Genomic DNA, 21,683 nt, shown 5'->3' with positions numbered 1-21,683 from the left:
AAGTTAGCCACTGGACAACAAAGTATCCTCAAATCAACAGAAAAAATGGACAGACAGAACACGAAACAAAGGACTACCAATTCCTGCCAAAACAAGTGTGGTTATGGCTTTATTAGACGGCATCTTCTGAGGCCAGGACAATATGGCACCATCCCTGAAGTGGCCTTCACAATCTGGAAAAGGTACAGTGCCCTTTTCTTTGAAGGCAGCTGAACAGGCAGTGGGCCGATGGCTTCTGTTGTGCAATGGAACAGCAACTGAAAGCTCACGCCTCTCAATAGTAGACTGGCATTTAATAGAGGGATGTGGAGAAGGGCATGCTTAGATGAAGCCATATATACACAGCCAAGAAGAATGGACAGCTGAATTCAAAAACCATCAACAATTTCCAGAATTTAAAATCCTGAATCATGACATGACACTAGTGGAATTCAGGTGTTTCTGGTACATGGACTGCTCTCACCCAGTGTGAGGTTGAACTGTTGACCTTGTGTACAACCTACTTCACAAATGAGTCTGTCAGATACGCTAAGCCTATAGGCTGAAGATGATGCCCCAACACTGTGGAGAAACCTCAGGTGACTGTCCAGGCAGCTGGCTGTTTCTGTCAACTCACAAAATTTTTGGAAGTTGCTTTTGTGCACTTCCTGTTTTTATTTTTGTTAGCTAATATTATTTCCTTCTTGGGTCTCTGAGGGAGTTGAAGATTAGTTAGTTATAGTTGAAGATTAATTAGGATAGAAAGTGAATTAGATACATTTTGGACTTACTAAAATAGGATAGATAAGGGAATTATTTTCTCTGATTTGTCAAATACAAATGGACTAGACATCGTTTAGGTATTTGTTACTTGTATATATTGTATATAGTTATTGTACTTTTGTATATAGTTTTTCTTTTGTTAGTTATAACCTTTTGCCTTTTTTCTTTTTATTAAAATAGAAAAGGGGAAATGTGGTGATATTTTATTTGTACTGAAATGTTATTTTAATTTTATGTTAATAAATAAAGTTGCCCTGGGGTCAGAGCTATTAGAGCCATAGTAAGAGCGTGGTGGTTAGAAGAGCTAGGTAGATTTCTGTGTGTTCAGGGATACAGCCAGTATTGGAGACATACGCCTTTAAGACCTGGAGGGCGGTACTTACAGGCAGTGATGAGGCAGTCATGTGGTTGGGTTTACAACCAATGAGAAGGCAGAACAGAAAGATTATTTAAACAGGGACACAGGAAGTACCTCTCTCTCTCGGGGAAGCTAGGAGCACTGCAGGAGGTAAGATTTTATCTCTGAGCTCTGACCTCTCGGCTTTTCTCTTTTACCTTGGCTCTGTGTTTCTTATTTTAATAATACGATTGGTTACATCTACAATGAATGTATTGCTTTGATATAAGACAGTTGAAATTAATTATTTGGAGAGATGGGAATCTCTAATCTTCATGGTGTCGGTTATTTCAACCTTACTTTTTGAGAGAAGAAACAGAATAAGAATCATTAATTAGAATGAAGATTCATTATGTTATTCAAAAATTGGGAAAAATTAAGAAAATTGGTGAATATACATGAGGAAAAAGTAAGATCATCATCAAGTCGTAAGTAAGTAATAAAAACTTTTATTTGTTTACTTAGAACATTTCCTTTGAAATTCCATAAGGTGTAGATTGCTTTGGACTTTGAGTGCTTGGACAACTGACATATCCAGAAATATGGGGAAAATGTGATGGCTGCGACTCTTCTCAACTATTTTGGTCAATCTATTGTTTATATTATTCTCAGATTAAATCACACTGTCTATATAATGCTATTACTTCTGCTGATAATATTTTACATACCTTAACATTACCTATTCAATTAAGTATTAAATTCTCATTCTGACATTGTATGCACTGAAAAATAATATGGCTTTGACATACAGATTGACTCTCATCATACTACTGGCAAATATAAAGATGAAAACTTGAAGTGAATCATACTAGCCTTTGAAGCTTGAGCTCTTTCTTCCTAAGCCATGCAAATTCTCATGAGAAGTTCATATATGCACACAGAAACACATGTACAAATAACCATTATAGTACTGCCTATAGGAGCAAAACGATTCTGAAATAATACAGATGTCTATTATGAGATGGTATTAAAATTTTTTATAAGAACACATGATACAAGAATAACAAATACTAAATTAAATGAAATAGATTCCTGTGTTTTGATATGAGTAATTTTCCAAAGACAATGTTGATTGAAAGTAAAAAATTAGAGATGCTCCAGTGAGTAAGTGCTTATAACATAAGCAGAAGGACCTGAGTTTGATTCTAATCACCACATTAAAAAAAGCCATACACTGTGGTACATGCTAGTCATCCCAGTCGTATGGAGATGGTGACCAGAAGATCCCTCAGAATCATTTGCTAGCCAGCATAGCCTAATTAGCCAGCCTCAGGTCCCATTGAGAGACTCTGTCTTATAAAACAAGGTGTTGGCCCCTGAGAAATGAATGACACCTTGAATTGAATGCCACACACCAAACACATGTGCACATGATCACATAGGCACACATGTGTACATATATTCATGTATACAGGTATACAGAAAGAAAATAAAAATATATGTTGTGGAATATAATATGATTCTGTTTATGTATTGTTCAATAATATACACATGTTATATCAACAGAATATAGATCAAAGAAGGAAAGTATGATGCTTATTTCTATGGAGAAAGGGAAAATAATTGATCTTAGAAGGGTACAAAACAAGTAACAACTCTAACTTTATTATATATCTTAAAGGTAAAGGTCAAGAAAGCAATATGGCAACAAATTATAATAGGTAACTATAGTATCATCTGTCTTTTCTTTTATATATATATTTTTAATTTTATTTTATAATTTAATTTAATTTTACATACAAACTGTATGGCCTAATGGCTCAGGATTCCTGCTAGCTAGATCTTACACCTTAAATTAACTCATAATTCTTTTTCATGTTTAGCCATGTGGCTTCGTACCTTTTCCCAGTTCTGCCTTCATATCTTGCTTCCTCTGTGTCTGGCTGGCGACTCCTGACTCACCTTTCCTGTTCCCAGAATTCTCCTCTCTCTTTGTTCCCCCTATACTTCCTGGTTGGCTACTGGCCAATCAGCACTTTATTTATTAATCAATCAGAACAACACATTCACAGCATACAGAGCAATATCCACAGCAAACATCTATAAAATAAATGCACATGCAGAATATAATTGAAAAATATGAAATATTCAAACTTTCATCTTAGGGTAATAATATTAGAAACAATTTTGTTCTCTTTCATTATAGTTTTTCATATTTTTAAAACATGTTTGCATTTCTAGTTTCCAATTACATATATGAAGCAACTTAAAATCATCATATCTTCCATTTTCATAAGAAAACATAAATAAAATGTAAATCTGTGACTTGTTTTTACATCTATCGGTAATTTGAAAACATAGAGCAAATTGTCATCTCATAGACTAAAGATGGACATGATATAGAGAATCACGATCTACCAGGAAGAGAAGCTAATGTTGGAGCATAGTAGGAACATTTAAGACATAACTAACTGATTGCTGGAGATGATTGTGGGTTAGATTAAAATCCCTTGTAAGGCATTTTATTTTTTAAAAGAAAAGATGACCATAGTGTGTGTGTGTGTGTGTGTGTGTGTGTGTGTGTGTGTGTGTGTGTGTGTGTGTGTGTGATTTCTAAGAACCTATTCAAATTATTATGGAAATATGGAATGATGAAAAATCCACTTGTGTTTCAGGTGTGGGAAGTTATGTTAGGAGTAAGTATTTGGGGGAAAAATGCCCAAGTTACTTTTTTCCCTTATCAATAACCTGCCCTCAAAAGAAACTAGTTTAGCAAAGTCAAAACTATAGCCTAATTGATCTGGAGGAAGGTAAGGGGCTTCACCTCCAATAACTCTTGCTTTCCATTCTTGCCACATATGTATGGGAAGAGGAATACTGGGAAGTGCTTGTGAAAGTTACAGACTAAGGACATAGACCAACTGAAAGACTAAAACCTAATCAAAACAGCAAAAAACATTTTTTTCTTTATAGCTTATTGGCATTGATCTGGACCCTGTATAATAATAGCAGATAACAGCTGAAATGAATAAAAGGTTGCACCCTGCTTAAATGAGTCTTCAAATAAGGGAGAGAATAATACTAACACTTCAGTCTAATTGGAGAGCTATTGGTTACCACCAAGGTATGTATGCCACTATTGAACCCTTAGGAATATCCTGCCATGCTGATCCTTGTTGTGGTTCATAGGCTTCACAGATGGGTAGGACTTTTGCTTGCTCCCCTCCTATAGAAGCTTGCATGGGACCTCCTCAGGGAGGAGGCTTTCAGGCCAATTCCATGAAGCTCAGGTGCCTCTGGGACATAAGTCTGAAGTACATGGTGCCTTTAGCAGTAGTGACTTAACTTCCACTTCTGGGGGTAACCAAGGGAAATAGCAGTAGCCTGTAATGTTTTGGGAGTCTCTGAGACAACCCTGACTAACAACTCAAAAGAGGGTTTCTTATGCCTGGTATTAGAGGCTTTGTTAGGTGGTCTTTGGCTCTTAGAGGGAGCATTGCTAGTGCAGATGGAAATTTTTCGTTTAAACTATACATGTATATTTATAGAGACTTAGAGGTATTATTCCTAATGATGTTTTGATATCCTCCCTCTTATTTTGCCTTCCTTCCTCCTTCTTTTGTATTTATGTCTCTCCCTCTCCCTAATTAGAAGCCCCCATTTCTCTAATTTCCCCCATTATATCACTTGTGTTCTGCTATTCCCTTCTCTACTCCTCCCTCAACTCCCACTTCAGCAATTTCACTTTCATTGGTTCTGCAGTTACTCCAAGGTATGTAGTCACATGTGATAATTTGGAGCCAGAAGACTGTAATGAAAGAGAACATGCACCATTTGCTTTCCTGGGCCTGGGTTTAATCACTCAATATAATGTTTTGTGAGTCCATCCATTTAATTTCATGATTTCATTTTCTTACAGATTAATAGCATTATGTAGTGCATATGTACCACATATTCATTATCCCTTCATCAGTTGATTTAGGGTATTTCTATTTCCTAGTTATTGAGAACAAAGCAGCAATGAACATGACTTAGCAAGTATCTATGGAGTGGAATATTGAATTCTTTAGTTACATGCAAGGAGTGGTATATATGAGTCACATGAGATTTATTTTTAGCTTTATGAAAATTCTCCACACTGATTCCATAGTGACTGGAACTATTTGAATTCCCATGAATAGTGAATGTGTATTCTCTTTTCCCTATATCCCCTCTAGAATCTGTTTTGAGTTGTTTTGTTGATCTTTTTTGGTACAGATCAACTGGGATATGATGAAAACAAAGTTGTTTTAATTTGCATTTCTGTAGGTGTTAGGGATGATAAACTTTTTTGAGCTACTTTGTAGTCGTTTTTATTCTTAATTTTTGACTTTGTTTTTTGAGTTCTTTATATATTCTGGATATTAATCTTCTTTCAGATATATAGCTGGCAAAAATTCTCTCCTATTCTGTGACTTTGTTCCTTTAGCTGTGTAGAAGCTTTAATGAAGTTCTGCTTGCCATGTTTTGGCCTTAGTTCTTGGCCCAAGGGAGGAATCCTATTCAGAAAGTCTCTTCCTTCACATACAGTGTACTGCCTATGTTTTCTTCTAACAGTTTCAGTGTTTCAGATTTGACCTTTAGCTCTTTGAACCATTTGGCATTAGTTTTGTGCAAGCTGATAAATACTGATTTAATTTCATTATTCAGCATGTAGACATCCAGTTTTCCCAGCAGCCTTTGTGGATGATGCTCTCTTCTCTCCAGCATGTGTTTTTGGTACCCACTCAACAAAATGGAAATCATGCTTGACACTGGAAACCTAGCCAAACACCTAGGGTTAGAGAAGTCATGGAATTTGTAAGAGAACCAAGAACCACAAATTTACTAAACCAATGTAATCCCTAACTGAATTCTAACTATTTATTCTTGTACCCACAGCTAAGTGTACTTCTCACCCATCATCAAGGAAGCTTCTTTTTGCAGTAGACAGAGATTATTGCAGAAAACCACAATAAGTCAAAACGCGGAGTTGTGCATCCCAGTCCCAACTGATATATCTACATTATAACTCCTACACCCAAAGGCTCTGGGAACATTGTGGAAGAGGAAGTGGAAAGACTGTAAGATTCAGGGAATTTCTGTGAGATTGTGTCTCCAAAGAATATCAGAGACTACACTGATAAAATTTTAACAACATGACTACCAGAAGGTGAGCTGAACAAGGACAAAAACAATACACATGCCAAAGTGGATCAGAGAAAAACAATAAGGCCTCAACCCCAAACAAAGAACTACAGGCAACTAAGGAATTCTGAGATCGGGAGAAATAGTCTTTCATAGAGAAGAGTACACCAACTGGTTACCCAATACCAAATGGTCACTGAAAACATGTACACAAGTGACAAACACGTATACAAGTAATATTATACAGGCTGAGCAGGTTGTACTTATGTATTTAGGAGCATCTCTACACCCCTATCTATACATTTATCTATCTATCTATCTATCTATCTATCTATCTATCTATCTATCTATGTGCGTGCGTGTGTGTGTGTGTGTGTGTGTGTGTGTGTGTGTGTGTAACAACAATTAATGAAAAAAGAGGCCATGGACTTAAGAAGGAACAAGGAGGGGTCTATGAGATGGTTTGGAGGGAGGAAAGGGCAGGAGGACATTATGTTATTGTATTATAATCTCAAAACATAAAAGAAATGATTAAAAATACTAGCACTAGTCGATATTTTCCACCATGACACCACTACTACAACAAATATTAAAAATAGACTTACTGCTGGGTGGTGGTGGTGCATGCCTTTAATCCCAGTACTTGGGAGGCAGAGGCAGGAGGACCTCTGTGAGTTTGAGGCCAGCCTGGTCTCCAAAGTGAGTTCCAGGAAAGGCACAAAGCTACACAGAGAAACCCTGTCTTGAAAAACCAAAAAAAAAAAAAAAAGACTTACTCCTTACCCCTTGCCAGATTAGCATAAAATCAATGACCTATTCATCTCAGTTTTTTACCCAATCTATGGTGTCTGCCTTTCAAAACAATTTTAATATGCACTAAGAGGCAAAAATCAGAATTCTAATATACAAATCTAGCATCAGAACCAGATTCAAGTAGCAGCTGAAACTTCATAATTATCTGACTGGGAGTTTAAGATAATTCTATTACTTGCCAAACTTGGTCTCCACAAAACAAATCTATTAAGGCATTGAGATTCAATACCTCAGAAAGTGGCAATATTTGGAGAAGGAGGCTCTAAAGTGGTAATTAAGTTAAGTGAAGCCATCTGTGTGTGTTCCAAAGTCCATCTAAGAAAGCAGACTCAGGAGACACACATATTTGAGAACCATGAGAAAATATAAGGAGAAGATAACCATCTATAAACTAGGGAGAAAGGCTTCAGAAGAGACCGTCAATACCTTGTTGCAGATGTCTAATTTCTAGATGCAGGAAAAGGTTTTAAGTCATTTAAGCTATTCTGTTTAGGATACTTTGTTATGGTAGCCCCCCACAAAATAAATGAAATAATATGCTTAGTTCCAACAAATTCAATAATTAATATGCTGTGTTGTAGTGCAGAAAGTTGTAACACTCAGAATAGATTGCTAATTAAGTAGAAAGATAAGAATCTGAAGAATCAGGGGGATTCCTGAAGAAAGGGAAGAGGGATTGTACAAACCAGGGAGGGTCAAGGTCATGAGAGGGGAACCCACAGAGAGAGCTGACCTGAGCTCACGGGAGTGCACAGACTCTGGACCAGCAGTTAGGGAGCCTGCATGGAACCGACCTAGGCTCTCTACATGTGTGTGACAGTTGTGTAGCTTTGTCTGTTTGTAAGGCTCCTAGCAGTGGGATCAGGACCTGTCCTTGGCACATAGCTGGCTTTTGGGAGTCTGTGCCCCATGCTGGATTACCTTGCCCAGCCTTGATACACGTGGAGGAGCTTGGTCCTACCTCAACTTGACATGCCGTGCTTTGTTTAAGCCATGGGAGGCCTGCCCCTTTCTGAATGGAGACAGAGGAGGAGTGGATAGGGAGGGTAGATGGAAGTCGAGGCAGAAGGGAATGAGAGGAGAGGAGGGAGGGGGAACTGGTCAGTATATAAAATAAATGGTCTCCTATTCCTTGTTCTCCCTCTCTGTTCTTGATCCAGCTGGGATCTCCCGCTCCCCCAAGCTCTCTTTCCCTTGAACCTCGCCCTACATTACACCCATGCATGTCCAAGCTGTTCATGTAGATCTCATCCATCTCTCCATCACTGGGCGATCCCTGTGTCTTTCTTGGGGTCCTGCTGTCCAGGTAGCCTCCCTGGTGATGTGAGTAGCAGTCCAGTCATCCTTGTTCCACATCTAGTATCCTCCTATGACTGAGTACATACCATGTTTGTCTTTCTGAGTCTGGGTTACCTCACTCAGGATGATTTTTTTTCTAGATCCATCCATTTGCCTGGAAACCGCATGATGTCATTGTTTTTCTCTGCTGAGTAGTATTCCATTGTGTATATGTACCACATTTTATTTATCCATTCTTCAGTTGAAGGGCATCTAGGTTGTTTCCAGGTTCTGGCTATTACAAACAATGCTGATATGAACATAGCTGAGCAAGTGCCCTTGTGGTATGATTGAGCATTCCTTGGGTATATGCCCAAGCGTGGTATATCTTGGGGGAGATTGATTCCCAATTTTCTAAGAAAGCGCTGGAGACCATGGTAAATGAAGAAGACCACATGAGAATAGGAAGAATCAAAGTGCTAGAGAGGTCCACAGAAATCCACAAAGATACCCCTACAATAGACTGCTGGCAATGGTCGAGAGAAAGCCCGAACTGACCTACTCTGGTGATAGGATGGCCAAACACCCTAATTGTCGTGCTAGAAACCCCATCCAATGACTGAGGGAACTGGATGCAGAGATCCATGGCTAGGCCCCCGATGGAGCTCTGGGAGTCCAATTAGCAAGAAAGAGGAGGGTTTATATGAGCGAGAATTGTTGAGACCAAGGTTGGGTAAAGCACAGGGACAAATAGCCAAACGAATGGAAACACATGAACTATGAAACAATGTCTGAGGGGCCCCCAACTGGATCAGGCCCTCTGAATAGGTGAGACAGTTGATTGGCTTGATCTGTTTGGGAGGCATCCAGGAAGTGGGACCTGGTCCTGTGCTCAGTGCATGAGCTGGCTGTTTGAAACCTGGGGCTTATGCAGGGATGCTTGGCTCAGCCTGGGAGGAGGGGACTGGACCTGCCTGGACTGAGATGGGAATGGGGGATGGGCTGGGGGGAAGGGAAGGGGGCTGGGACAGGGGAGAACAAGGGAATTCGTGGCCAATATGTAGAACTAAATTATATTATAAAATAAAATAAAATTTAAAAATAAAATAAATGAAAAAAATTAATTAAAAAATTTGAAGAATCAGGTGGAAATGGTGGTATTTTAGTTCATTTTTCATGATATAAATGAAAACACTTAACTCTGGGTATCTGATATGATAGCTAACCAGTTTTTCATAATAATAACATTAGAGTCCTTGTTAATTATACTGTATGTATCAGTATATATAATGAGATAATAAAGATAATATAATGTAATATAATATAAAAGTATTGAAATAAAAACACTCAGCAACATAGATTTCTAGACTCTACAAAATTATCACACCTTTTCTGATGAACAAAAATTGAACATTTCATCAATATACATTTTTGGTCTTTTTAACTTTTTAGATAAGGTTATGTAGCCTTGGCTAGCTTGAAACTTGCTGTGCCAACTAGGGTGGCCTCCAACTGATAGAGAACTGCCTTCCTCTGCTTCCCAAGTATGGAATTTAAAAGCACATACACACTTGGCTTTTTAATAGATGTCTATAGATTTTGTAAACCCATAAAAATAGGTGTTAATAGATTTTATAAAGAAGGAAATTTATTTAGGTTAGAACCATAGGTTTAAATATAAGCATTAGAAAAGAAAAAGGTGGGCTGAGATATAGTTCAATAGTAGAGTATTTGCTTAGGATGAGAAAGTCCTTGGATTTGACCCTCAACACAAAAACAAGAGGTTGGGAATAAGTGAAGGTAAAACAATCTTATATTTTTCTTATTACTAACTATAGGCAACCAGTTTTTCATAATAATAACATTAGAGTCGTTGTTTATTATACTGTATGTGTAAGTAAAATGACCTATAGCAATATGATAAAGTATAAGAGGGAATAGCTGGTTATATTCTGCTATAACTTATCTGTACAATCCAGGAAATGATGTAGTCATATTTTGAGAGTTTATCAGAGTATATATAAATGCATATTGCAAACCATAGTAAAATTTCCATAAAGTTTTAAAGAAATATGGAGAAAAGAAATAATTAAAACCCAAGAATACAAAAAAGAGTTTAATGCAAAAGAAAAGAAAAGACCACAGAGGACAGAAAGCAACCTGAAGATATGACAATCAGGGACTATAACAATATCAGTGGGGATGGGGGAAATCTCACAAGGTACCACTTCTAGATGAAGAGCTACAGTCCATCAATCACAGATAAGAGAGGGAGAATCAGTTTTCTTCAGAGATGAGCTCCCTAACAAGTTATCCAGTCTTAAGTGGCCAACCCTAAATGATTATACATACAAGCAACACTAAATTCTCTCTCTCTCTCTCTCTCTCTCTCTCTCTCTCTCTCTCTCTCTCTCTCTCTCTCTCTCTCTCTCTCTCTCTTGGTTTTTTCAAGACAGATTTCTCTGTGTAGTTTGGTGCCTGTCCTGAAACTCGCTCTGTAGACCAAGCTGGCCATGAACTCACAGAGATCTGCCTGGTTCTGCCTCCCCAGTGCTGGGATTAAAGGTGTGTGCCACCACTGCCTGGCAACACTAAATAGTCTTAATATGTTGTATATATGTTTATGTGTGTGTATATATAATTAAAGTCAGAAATTTGAGAGAGAGAGAGTAGGTGTAGACACACGAGGAGTGAGAGGGAGGAGAGAAAATTATGTAAATGCAGTATTCATGTGTGACATTCTCAAAAAAAGGAAGAATTAAAGAAAGCCAGCATGAGCCAGTGAGAAAACCAACAATCAATATTCCTCCAGAGTCGCTGCTTCTAGCTTCCTGCCTTGAGTTCCTGCCACGACTTCTCTTGGTGATCAAAAGTGACCTAGTAATGTAAGCCAAATAACCCTATCCTTCTCAAGTTGTTTTTTCTTAAAGTGTTTTGTAATACCAACATAAAAACAAAGTAATCAAAAAAGGGAAACCAAACACACAAGGCAACAATGGATAGAAGTAAAGGAGAAATCCACAAATTTGTTGTTATGGTTGGAGACACTATTCTCTCAGTAACTGATGGATCCAACAGGTGGAAAATCAGTAGACATATAATAGAACTGAACAGCACCATCAACCATCAATCCGCCAGAAGTAACTAACACTTATTGACTATTTCATTCAAAAACATAATATATATTCTTCTCAGGTTGGTGTGAAATAATTCACCAAGTTAGGCTACATTTTACATCAAAACTGTACTTCAACAAACATAGGAGAGCAGAGTGCACATAGGCATGCTTTCAGAACCAATGGAATTAGAATAGAAATAAATAATTGAAAGTTAGTATGAAATTCTCTTGAGAATTGAACAACATATTTCTAAAAAAAAAAAAAAAACATTGTATTTTGTAACAAGGGAAGAAAGAGATCTACATACATACGCTCCTATTTTATTCCTTGAAGAATGGAGCATACATTTCCTTGTATTTTTCAAGAAATACTTTCTCCAACAGCAGAAGTTCAAAAATCATAATTTAAGTTTCCGGAGGCCTGTACAATAAATTGCTATTTTCAGCTTTCTAAAATTTTGTAGAAGAAATTTCTTATTTGAGACTTAACTGTTTTTAATTGATCTTATCCTGTAAGGTACGCACAATTAGAAGAGTCCATATTACTAGGGGAACTGCCTTTTCATTTACAAGATTATATGCAAATTTGTAAACTGGCCCAGAAAATCTACATTTAAAATGTTTATGCTGCGTTTCTAGAAAATATGAGATATTATCTTTAATAGAGTGAAAAGTCTCCCGTGTTCTTGCTCAGTTATAAAGGTGGTAAAAGTGTAGAACATGAATCCTGGATATATATGAGATATATGATCAGTATCTGTTTTCACAATACTCCAAATCTGACTATTTTTAAAATCTGATTGAATGGCACTTTTTTGTTGCTGTTGTTGTTGTTTTGAGACAGGGTTTCTCTGTGTAGTTTTGGTGTCTGTCCTGGAACTCACTCAAAGACCAGACTGGCCTCAAACTTACAGAGATCTACCTGCCTCTGCTTCCCAAGTGCTGGGATTAAAGGCGTGCGCCAATATCGCCCAGTTTATAATTGTTATTTTTTGGCATATATTTATTGTATAAAGTTTCATAAAGATATTTTCATTCAAATGTATCATGTACTTTGATGATATTCACTTCCCTACTACCTTTGTCCATGGCTGACTCCCTCCTGCTAGCCCCTTCTTTTCTCAATTAGTCTTTTGTCTGTTTTCATATTATATATACCTGTGTATACATACATATACATGGGACTCTTGAACTTGGAACCTGCAACAGGAATTCATAAGTATTCATACACTCTAAGATAGAGGCATATGCAAGGACTTTCTAAAAAGCACTCCATTAGCACAAGAAATACTTGCAATAATTGATTGACAAATGGGATTGTAAAAACTAAAAGGCTTTGACACTGCAAAGGAAACAGTCAGCAGAGTGAAGATAGAGCCGACAGAATGGTGAAAATATTTGCCAAGTATACATCTGATGGGAGGGAAATATCTAGAATCCATAAGAACTTTAAAAATTAAATGCCAGAAACAAATGACCCAATCAATAATGGACAAATAAATTGAACAGAGTTCCCAAAAAATGAAGAAAAAACTGAGATAAAAATACGAAAAAATATTGATTCAGGTCAAGACTATATTGAGATTCCATGTCACTCCAGTCACAATGACTGGCACTAATTAGAATCATCAACTTCTTTCATTTAGAAATGAAATGAAATCAAGCACAAAAGGCTTTTTTTTTTAATTGCTTGCAGAATAGAGGGGAACATATTATTTTGGATAGACCTAGCACCTATAAAGACCAACTCCAAAACTGAAAGGATTAATAATTTCAGTTCTTGTTAGTACAACCTATATAGCAGTTATGTCTGGCAAAGCTGCTCTCCTAGGCAACCCTCCTCTGAGTAGAGACTTAAAACATGTTCCTTCCCATGGACTAGCTTTGGGAATCCTCCACTGGTTTGATGCATCTAGCCAGAGGGAGAGAGGTTTGAGGAGAGGAGGGAGATTGGATTTGATTCATGCAGGTAGTATAGAAATGTCACACCAAACCTCATAAATATGTACAACTAATACAGGCAACCAAGGAATTCTAAGAGTGGGAGAAATAGTTTTCTTCAGGGAAGGGCACACCAATTAGTTGTACAACACCGAATGATCAGTCCTGAAAACATACATACTAGTAACATTATACAGACTGAGCAGATTATATTTAGGAATATGTGTATATATATGCATACTTACACACATATGAATATATTGATTACCTAGGGGCCAGGGATTTTTCTACATCCAGTGTGGGATATCTGAGGGAAAAATCTAGGTACACTACATTCTTATGTCTGTTAACTTTATTCCTCTAAGACAAAATTCTATCAATACAGCTACAGCTCCATCAGGCATTCAGGGCAGGAATAAATCTAGATGCACCAAACTCTTTATCTATCTACTTTATTTCTCTGGGGTGATATCCTGTCTACATAGCTTCAGTTTCGTCTGGTTCCCTCTCATTGTTCTGCTAATGACTAAACTCTTACACTTCCCACCTCATCTTCATCCTCTGTTTCTTCTCCCTCCATCCTACTCACTCTCTACTCCTGGCTCAAGAGTTCTGCCTTACCATCTACATTACCTCTGTGTTCTTCTCTTCTCCCTAGTCATGCCATTCTCTCTGCTCTATAGAAAAAATGCCTGCCTGTCCCAATGTTGCTCTACCTTCCAGCTTGATATGTAAAAAGCTCTTTTGTTCTTAGTCAATTGCTCTGGAAAGCCACTAGGCCTCAAGGCAAGAGGACGTTCTGAGCTTCATTAGCACAAGAAACAAAGCTATATGTTTCCTGCCAGCTTGTCTTTACTTACATGACCTTATTCAAGTACTGGCTCCAACAGGGGAGTTAGTTACCTAGAAGTTCGGCAGATCTGGGGAGCTGAACTGTTACTAAATGGTCTGGAAATATTTGGGCATGCAAGAATTTCATAGCAGAAGACAGCTGAAACATTAAAGGCTGGATAACACCAAATATTCATAATAAATGGCTTGCCTTTTGACAGACCCTTGGACAGTCAAAGTATAGCTTTAATACACAGCTGAATCTCTGTAATATATTCTTGTGGCCCGCCACACACACACACACACACACACACACACACACACACACACACATATATATACATATATATATATGTTTAGGCATATATGTACATATGTATATACACACTTAATGAAAAAGAGGCCATGAATTTAACTGAGAACAAGGAACGATATGTGGGAGGGTTTAGAGGGAGGAAAGGGAAGGGAGAAATGATGTAATTATAACCTCAAAAATATAATAAATAATTAAAAGAAAACCCTCCCATAAAATAAATGCTTTTTAAACATATATAATGAAAACTTAGAAGTTCTCATGCACGATTTTAATAGCATGGCCTCCAACTGAGAGTACATAACTTGGCCTACCACTCAATGTACAGAATTGATCATATGACCTCATACAAGTGCAAAAGTGATCAAAATTTAGTCTTTTTTGTTTTAGGAGAAAAGTGAAGTGGTCTCATGAGCACATGATTATTTTGCCACACGAGGAAATATATAGATCTGAAATCCCAGCTTCTTGGCTGCATTTCTATTGTGCTTAATTGGCTGAAGAATCTCAGAACAGGGTTGGCCATGTTTTCTTTGTTTTGATTTAAAATGGGAATGTCAGGGATCTATAAAAACTCCAGAAGAAAAGTCAGAAGAGACGAAGGCACAACTTCTCATCTGCAGATAACCAGGGTAATGAGCTGCAAAGCTCACTCTGTACTTATTTCAAGAATAGGAACAGAGAGTGGTTATAGAACACAGCAAGAGCATATGTTTGAGACATTGGTAGATACTGGACTAGGGTACATTTTTCCCATCTTATAGCCCCATAACGGTCTTTTTACTGGTTCAGCTTTCTCAGACTTTGCAAATAAAGTTCAATAGGCAACTCTGTTTGCTAGGAGGGAAAAATTCTTTCTAATTATATATCTGGCAAAATTCAAATCTAAATTCTTATATTTTCTCACCACCATACTATTATTATTGTATTTTGAGTTGCTAAAATTAACTACAATTTCTAAGATAAGGATTTTAAATAAGCAAATTAACCTTTAAATGGCAAATCAAATAATTAGAAAAGAAAATGTTTTAATCTAGCCCTGTATACCTAGATGAATACTTGGTGATCTTTTTTTTTTTTTCTTTCTTTTTTTTTATTATTATTATTATTATTATTATTATTATTATTATTTTACAACACCATTCAGTTCAACATAATAGCCACAGAATCCCCTGTTCTCCCCCTCTCGCCCACCCCTCCCCCTAGCCCACCCCCCATTCCCACCTCCTCCAGATCAAGGTCTCCCCCGAGGACCGGGGTTGACCTGGTAGACTCAGTCCAGGCAGGTCCATTCCCCCCTCCCAGACCGAGCCAAATACTTGGTGATCTTATTGTCACATTTTATGTTTCTATAATTTATGTAACATATGTATATTTAAATGTAAAGTCACTAAATTAAATACTTATTAATAAAATGTTAACATTTCTATGTTTATTATAGTTTTGTTCATTACATCAATGATTCTATTGCTAGACTTATAATTCAATAATCTCATAAATTTATTTAACTTTTTCTCATTGCCTTCAATGTTTCTCTGTGTTTTAAAGAACGATACCCTTTCTTTCACCAATTAAATATGATATCATTAACTGCTCTTTTTGTTTTTTGTTATTTGTTCATTTAATTTTGATACATGATATCTATGCCAGGATGGCTTAGAATTCAACGTGTAGCCAAGGATGACCTTGAACTTACGATCCTCCTGTTTCCACTTCTGGAGTGTTGAGACTACAGACATGAATCACTACAGACAGCATCTATGGTGATAGATATTGAGCCCCAGGATTCACAAATGCTATGCAAGCATTTTAGCAACCAAGTTACATCCCTATCTCCATTTTTATCTGTTTTGGGGAGGTTCTTTCTATATAGCCTAATCTTTCCTTTATTTTGAGATCCTGGTGTATCAGTCTCCCAAGTGATGGGATCACAGGAATGTGCCACCATACCTGGCCACTTATCTTTTAAATAATTAAAAATGTCATGAAATTAACGTTAGCTTCACCAGTAACATAGAACTAAGATATTTACAGGCAATTTAAAATTGAGACCAAAGAGAGGAAACAGAAAACAGGGACTTGCAGGTGGAAAGGAAACTAACAGAAGAAAGGGGTTGGTATCAGCGTGACAGGGATAAACAAGGACAGTGAAGACTGACTATTACCATAGATCATTGTATACAACTATGACACTGCTCATTTAAAAACTGTTATTTAAGCCGGGCGGTGGTGGCGCACGCCTTTAATCCCAGCACTCGGGAGGCAGAGCCAGGCGGATCTCTGTGAGTTCGAGGCCAGCCTGGGCTACCAAGTGAGTTCCAGGAAAGGCGCAAAGCTACACAAGAGAAACCCTGTCTCGAAAAACCAAAAAAAAAAAAAAAAAAAAAAAAAAAAAAAAAAAAAAAAAAACTGTTATTTAAAGCACGTGAAAGACAGTGAGATGGCCCCTTGGGCAAAGGCACGTCCTGCCAAGTCCGACAACCTGAGTTGTATTCCTGGAAAAATAGAAGATTCATTCACATTTTCTTTCTCTCTGTCTCTGTGTGTCTCTATCTCTCTATATATGTATATGTTTCTGTCTGTGTGTTCCACTCATATACAAATAAATGAATGTAATAAGATTTTTAATGAAATGTTTGTCATAGACTTATGTGACTAGAAAAGACTGTAAATCTCTCATACAGCAGCCTCTCAATTTGCACTGTTTTATATTTAATTGCTCAGGAAATTGTCCTATCTTCCACTTGTTGGGCACTCTTGAAGATGGCTAAGATAAAGTAGGGTTCACAATAAACAATTCCTCTATGTATTTATATGTTATACAGTGGTGGATAAAATAGAAACAAAACCAAGAAATAAAATAAGCAGCATAGGTCTGGGTGGATGTCTCAGTGGGGAAGAGAGCTTGCTGCATAATTTTGATGATGTGAGTTCAGATTCCCAGAACCCATATAAAATGCTCAGATTTGTGGGGGCTAGAGACAGAAGGATCACAGGAGTTGCTGGCAACCAGCTAAGTTCCAGGTCCATAATACTCTCTGTCTCATAGACATGCACACTCATATGCACACTTGCACACCATGCACAAAATATATAAAAAATAATCAGCATGCTATCATGTGTCATTTGGCATTCCAGAGTTGGTAGATTTAGATGGGTGTCCTGGGAGGGCCTTACTGAAAGTCTTTAGTGAAGATTTGAGGGATACAAGCAAGTCACACATTCATAATGAGGGAAAAGTTTCTGAGGGAGGTGGTAAAATAATGCTACAGAGATTACAAATTCATTTAAGGTCACAGAGCATTAGGGCTAGAACCTAGATAGCTTAATTCTTAGGTTGGTTTTCCTTATAGTATACCATGCTCTTGGTGTCAAATTAACTTTCATCATATAATTAATCATAGGTTGGCATTTATTTTGTTACCCAGCTAATGTTTATTTATCACCATCTGTGGGTGGACTATTGTACCAGATGCTTTGGCAGAGAAGGGGCCATTTTCCTCTTATGAATTTTCGCATACAGATTTTCATTTAATCCTTAAGATAGCCCTTTGAGTCAGCCATTATTATCACTTACAGATAGGAAAATGGGCTCATTGAGGTTAACTAAGCTCATAACTCACAGCTAATAGGAGACAATTAGAATTTGAACTCAGTTGACCTACTCTCTAACACGTTCTATCACATTGTACTGCTTAAATTGGACTTTATCTGCTGCTGGTATATGTGTGTGTATATGTACACACACACTATAGATAGATAGATAGATAGATAGATAGATAGATAGATAGATAGATAGATAGATAGATAGATAGATAGACAGACAGGTATGGAGGTAGATAAGTGGTTTTGTTTTGTTTGTTTCACACAGGGAAAATATTAGAAAAATAATTGTAACTGAGAAATTTCCAAATTAATATCACTTGAAAAATCATCGGTTATTTGATGACTAATAACATGGGTAGAATTCAGACACTGAATCAGCCAATTCAGTTCTGAAAAACTGAATGGAGAATTATAAAACGTGACTCTGATTGGTTCATCCTGAATCTCCTCCGCCCCCTTATTTAATTTGATATGTGCTGTTAATTTGTGAATGATGATACTTTATGTGGTTCAAAATTTAGAAGTTCATAAGAGAATGTGATGAAATTTCTCCCTGCCACTCTATTCCCCATTCTTCTCTACACTGGAAATCAGCATTTTTCTTCTCCATTTATTTTTGGCGGTGGGAATTGAACCTTCACCTTGTGCATCCTTGGCAAACAATTTCACCTTGAGCTACATACCCAGCTCCCTCTCTCCAATATCTTATGTTAACGTTACAGAGATAAAGTATCCAAGGGCCTAACATCTTGGATAGAACTGGAATTTTCAGGATGAGATCAGTGTAAGACCAACAGCAACAGAGTGTATCATATACATATGAGCAACGCTAAATCAACTCAGCAGGTTGCATTTATATATGTGTGTATGCATCAATAAAACAGGTCATAAATAGGGAGGGAGTGGGGAACATAGGAGGAGGTGAAAGGGGAGAGAGTAGGGTGGAAATGACATAAATTCAGTAGTCATATATGAAAATCTCCCAAAATGCAAAAAAAAAAAATCAAAAGAGTGTGTAAAAATAATAATAAGTTTTTTCAACTCATTGGATAATTAATTTTATTGCTTTAATTCACATATTTAATTTGAGATTTCTTTGTTTTTATACAGTCTCTATATTATTTTCATGCTACATTTTCTAAGGTGTACTGAAAGTCATGCCAGTTACCATTCAGGTTTCCAGTGATTTCTTGCTTTTTAACTGCTGCACAGAGTTCTTATTTCTTAGTTTGAAAATCATTGTCCTACTTTTCTTATTTAATCTACAGTTTTCCTTCTTTTCTTTACTCTCTAGCCGTTGTAGTAAATTTTGTTTACCATTGAAAGTGAATTTGTATGATACCTACAGGCTTTTAAGTTCTTTTAATGAAATCAATCGGCCTTTCTACCTTAGGGACCATCTTAGTGCTGAAAATCATCTTCTCAGGTCAAAAGTTCATGGCTGGAAAACAATAAATTACAAAAAACTGGCTTTCCTACCTCAAAGTCAGATAAACTAATTCATACCATAGATTTCCCTGTGGATCAGGCTTAAATGAGTATCCAGCTGAGATTACTTCCTTGCTTAGCCTTCTTACCCTAACCTTTTTTTCTTTGATCAAAAAAAAAAATGCTCCTTTAAGAAGTCACTTAGAAGATGGCCAAAACTTCCTGGCTTTTCTCAAGACTTTAGGGTTTAGTATTGTAGGCCCCTCCAACCCTGGCAGGAGCAACTGGGCATTGTTCATCTGAGTAAACATTGGCATTAGGCTCTGCCTCTATGTAACCTGGTCTATGAGATGAGTTTATGTTATATATTGGCTGGGATGCTATAACCTACTGGATTGTGTGACTGGTGATTTCGTGTAAGGAACTAGGCACAATTCTTCTAGTATATAGGGTTCTTCCCTGTGACTTACAGTAAGGCATCGCTTTCTTTTGAAGCAACACCACTTATCTCTGGACAGGGTAAATTGTAGTAGGCTTGTGGGAAAGGGCACCTCTCCTTCTGGGGAAATGCAGTTGAATGCCAGGTATATGGATTAACAAGTGAAGCACAGGATGGCCTTAGTGTCTGCCTCATAAACTAGGCTTGGGGACTGTATAATGACTAGCAGCCATACACAGCATCCCTGGCTAGAGTGAAGCAGTAATGGCACCCTTGATTTATGTTCGATTTTCTCTCTTTTTACTTCTTTTTTTCCCTGACATATGAGTTCTATCAAATATCGAAGCCAGATTCAGCTTTACTCTACACAAAACATAGCACGAAGATAGGAAATCCAGCAAGTCAGGAGAAAAAGAAGTCTAAGAAGGTCAAGGTTATCACTTGTTTCTCATGAATGACAGCACCAATTCTGTTTTGATTTTTCAACACAAGACTTAATGTTTCTATGCTCCATCTCCTAGAAAATAATTGAGTTCTAGCCACTTCTTTGACACATCTGCAATGTATGCCATAACCAACCTAAAAATATTTGACACCAAACTGATAATGTGGAGCTACGAGCATTGTCAGACAATGTTTTGCTTACAAAGAAAAATAAGATGTTTCTAAACTGCCATTTTCAATTGATCTCATTGCAAAATATCAAATTGTTTCAGTAATTATTTATTTCTTCATGAACTATAATATAGGGCCCTAAGCTATACAGACTGTGATTTTTCCCTCAGACTTCTTGCTATACTGCCCACACGAATGAGGCAAAAAAAGACATCCTTTAAAGCAGAGAGAAGTTAATGAGCCAGAGTGAACAAGACCACAGGAGGAGTGAACTTTGCTTTATTTCTGGTTTAGCTTTACAGAAAGACTAAGCCTTTGCCAAATGTTGTTCAAAGCTTTTTGTTAAACCCATATCCAATAATGCTTTAACTGGGTCATTACCCACACACTGCCAGGCCAATGTTTCAAAAAGGACTGATACAATCTCATGGGCAGTTAGAGTCCGAACTCCTCCCCTGACATCTCCCAAATCCACATTGTTTGACAAGAGTTATTTAACTTGTGGAGGTGGAGAGGAAGGAACTGGCCTAAGAAATCACTGTCCAGTGGTTCAGGGAACAGTAGCAGGATGAGATGTGCTCAAGAACGATAAGGAAGTACAAAAAGAGGGAGTTGTTGGATTCTGAACTTGAAAAATGCAACCATGGAAATTCATAGATGATAAAAACGTTGCTTACACAATGTTCAAGTAAACGTCGTGAAGACAATGTCTTACAGACTTTGATATCTTAATATTACAAAGAAATTTTCCAATAAAATTAATGCTAGGGAAAAACGAAAAGAAAAGGCAAAGTAGAGAGGAGAGATTGTGTCACTTTAACTTTCTTATTTTATTCTCTTCTTGTAGAATATGGTTGTTTAATCTCATTCTGTCTCATTTCCTAGAAGAGAATCCTGTTGCTTTTACAGAGCCTTCCAGTCAGCAAATGTATTCCAAAGTGATTTTGCTTGAAGTCATTTCCATATAAGAACTTAGAAGCTAAGATTGACTTAACTATAATATTCACTCAGCTATATCAAGTACTTGCTTCAAGCA

Source organism: Peromyscus maniculatus, chromosome X (genome assembly GCF_049852395.1).
Source record: "Peromyscus maniculatus bairdii isolate BWxNUB_F1_BW_parent chromosome X, HU_Pman_BW_mat_3.1, whole genome shotgun sequence".
NCBI classification, from domain to species: Eukaryota; Metazoa; Chordata; class Mammalia; order Rodentia; family Cricetidae; genus Peromyscus; species Peromyscus maniculatus.
This window is presented reverse-complemented; position numbering follows the sequence as displayed.